This window comes from Canis lupus, chromosome 29, assembly GCF_011100685.1.
Source record: "Canis lupus familiaris isolate Mischka breed German Shepherd chromosome 29, alternate assembly UU_Cfam_GSD_1.0, whole genome shotgun sequence".
NCBI lineage: Eukaryota > Metazoa > Chordata > Mammalia > Carnivora > Canidae > Canis > Canis lupus.
In genome coordinates this window covers 36470754-36474650 of record NC_049250.1, presented here as the reverse complement: position 1 = coordinate 36474650, position 3897 = coordinate 36470754, and positions in this window count along the sequence as shown.

Genomic DNA, 3897 nt, shown 5'->3' with positions numbered 1-3897 from the left:
ATTAGACCTATAAATACAGAGAACAACCTGATGGTTGCCAGAGGAGAGGCAGCAGGGGCAAATGGGTGAAAGGGAGTGGGAGATACAGGCTTCTTGTTATGGAATGAAGAAGTCATGGAATAAAAGGCAGAGACTAGGGAACACAGTCAATGGTATTGTAATAGCTTTGGATGAATGCCAGATTGTAGCTACACTTGTGGTGAGCATAATGTATATTGTACACCTGAACCTAATCTCACATTGTGTGTCAACAACACTCAAATTAGAAAAAAATTGAAAAAAAATTTAAAAAATGAAAAAAGAATCGACTAAAGGAAAAATACTTACTAGTATGGTGGAGTAGATATAAATATAATAGAATCAAAGTATTGAAAATAATTTGGTATTTGGAGAGGATTGTTGATCAGAGGTAAAGAATCCTAGGTACCTGTACTATTTGTGAGGAGGATGGAGTTTTGATCAATTTCAGGAATTAAAAATATTCAATTATTCAATTAGGAATTTAAAAGTAAAGACTGAAAAAAAAAAGAGAGAAAAGAAAGAAAAAATACACAGTTTAAGTTCTGAATTATAATAAAGAGCAAAAGTTAATAAAAACATGTTCTATTCAATAGAAGGTAAGGAAAGATAAAAATAATGATAAACAGAAATAGAAATCACAAAAAAGAAATCTAAACATATAATATTTACTACTATAAATAGACTAGAAATAGCAGTTAAAAAAGACCTTCTCTCATTTAAAAATCTTAAGCCAGCTATTATCATATTCTAGAAGAAATGACAGAAAGCTTGAAAGAAAATGAATCAAAAATGATAAACCAATCAAAAGCATTATTAGAGATAAAGAGACCCATTATGCAACCTGAAAAGAAACACTTTACCATAAAAAAACAAGACGAACTCGTAGACTCTTAACAACTGAGCATTAAAATTGATGTAAGCAAAAAATGTTAGAATTACAAAGAAACACTGATAAATCTCCACTTATGATGGATGATTTTGACCTACATTTTTTCGTAATTGATAATGAAAATTATGAGGAAGCATTTGAAAACGTAATCAGTGGCTGAAACATCTAGCTTCTTCCATAATGTGGACTTATCACTGTAAAGTGGCTGTCCCCAGGACTTCATTTCCCAGCCCTTTCACACGTGGGCTATTATCCCATGACTCTTTTTTTTTTTTGTCTCAAAGGTATGGGAACAGAAGTCATAAATTAAAATATCATTGGAAAATTATTTCCTACCCATCAGGCTGACAATATTTTAAGTCTTGCAACAGTTGTTGATAACGATATGAAAAAAAAAATAGAAACTAGCATATTGTTTGTTCTAGTATATTTGGTCAGACAACTGCTTTGGATCACAATTTGACAACACCTCAAAAGCTGAAGAAGTTAGTTAATGATCAATGACCCAACAAATCTATTTCCAGCTATCTTGCACTGGGAAGCAAGGAGAATTTTAAGAATTATACAAGGAGGTTCATTGCAACCCTGTTTATTATAGCAAAAAATGGAAACAACCTAATTGTCCATAAGTAGGAAATAAATACATACATATTATATATGATACAATAAATACCATAAAGCAATTATAATGAATTAGCTAGGTCTACATCTATCATCACTAATAAATCTCAAAAACAGAATGAAGAATGGGAGGACCAAATTCAAAAGGATCTGTCCTATAGGGTATTATTTTGAAACTTCAAAATATAAAGAGTAGTACACAGATAACAAATACATGTGTACATAGAAAATGTGCAAAACCAGGCGCAGAAATATCACACACCAACTTCAATATGGTAGCCATTTCTGGAGGCCAACAGGAAGGATGGATAGATAGGCTGTTGGCCTATCTCTAATTCTTTCTTCCTTCTTCCCTCCCTCCCTTCCTCCCGCCACTTCTTTCCTTTCTTACTTCCTCTTCCTTCTTCTTCTTCTTTTTTTTTTTTTGGTAGAAAAACAAATGTGGCAAAATATTAACAACCCCTAGATCTGGGTACTGGGGACATGGTATCTATTATATTTATTTTCTATGCTTCACCATAAGTTTGAAACATTTCAAAATAAAATATTACTGGGCCTATCAGTGTGAATAAATCGGAAACAGTAAACTTGTAACTTTTATGCAGAGTGAAGTCAGATTTCACAGGTCCAAAGGATCCCTGATCAGCATAGTCTTGAATTCTTTTTTTTTTTTTTTAATTTTTATTTATTTATGATAGTCACAGAGAGAGAGAGAGAGAGAGGCAGAGACACAGGCAGAGGGAGAAGCAGGCTCCATGCACCGGGAGCCCGATGTGGGATTCGATCCCGGGTCTCCAGGATCGCGCCCTGGGCCAAAGGCAGGCGCCAAACCGCTGCGCCACCCAGGGATCCCCAGTCTTGAATTCTTAATCTTAAAAATCATGTACATTTAAGAAAACAATATGCAGGTATGGCATAATTATTGTTTTTTTTGTTTGTTTGTTTTTTCACCGACCAATCAATCTGTGCTCTTGGTAGCTATTCTAGGAAGTCAAACCATCATAATGTGTATAGAAGATACAAAAATCTCCCATGATTTTTAAATGTACAGGAAGTTTCCCTTTTAAAAAATGTAGAAGTCTTGAAAACACAAAGAAAGACTCAAAACTTTGAGCGTGACTTATACAGAATTGAGATTTCTATTGTAAGAACCGGAGAATAATTCACCTACTACCACCATATAATGTTCTGCTTTGCCAGTGGGGCTGACAATACCCAGGATATTGTAGAAGCAGAAGACAAGCCACTGGTGGGGACAATGCGACTCATGTTCAATGTTATGTATTCTTTGTCCACCATCAAAATTATGGTCCATTTAATGGCAGATACAAAGCCCTATTTCTTCACCTTCCTTTTCTTATTCTCCTTTTTTATTCCCCTTTCCACTCCCCTCCCTCCTCCTCTTCTTCCTCCTTCTCTCCTTCCTTCTCATGCTGATGCTTCTGCTTCTGTCCTTTCTGCTTTTTTCTGATGCTTCTTCTGCTTCTTGTTGTTCTACTTCTTCATACATGATGTGGCGCTTACTAAATCCTTGAAACCGTGTTTTATAAACATTATCTCAATTTTCATGGAAATGAATTAAGTGTTTTTCTTCCCATTTATCAGATGATAGACCTGAGGCTTCAGGAAGTGAGGACTGTGTCAAATCATGCAGGTAAGTAAGTGCAAAGGCCATGACTAGAAAGTCAGTCTGCCTGAAAGTGAAAATGTGCACTTTAACTACTGCGGTAGAAGGCCTCCTGAAAAGTTGAATCACCAAAGGAACCATCTGAACTGAGAATTTTTGCCTAGCTTTAGTTTTTGTGAAGCCTATATCCCTATTTAAGGTAGGAATCTGGTTGAAAGAGCAACTCTGAATTAGGAAACAAAATCCAGAATCCTAATAGTCTTCAGCAGAACCTTTGGATGTTAGTTAGGACCTTTTCTTTGAAGAAGCACCAGCTCAAATTAGCTCTATTAAGAGATAATTTATTTATCTATTAAGATAAATCTATAATTTATTAGCTCTATTAAGAGATAAATTTATTTAATTTATTCAAGGTGCCATCTCCTTTAGTGATCTGAGATAACGCATTTTTTTCTTCAGGCATGGCTGGATTCATGGGTTACATCAAACACCATATGGACTTGCTTTCTCCCGATTCTGTCTTTTGATGGCTTCCAGAAGATCCAGATTCATATCTTGGAAAAATAGAAGAGCTATGGCAGCCTTGGATTTATAACTTCTCAGTTTTAATTCAGAAGAAAAGATCAAGAGCCCTTTTGTTTTTTGTAGGTTCTATGAATGGAACACTACTCGAGGTGGCGTAAGTCAGGTAACCATCTCTACAATGATCAATATTGCTTGGAAAGTACTTTGATTGTCT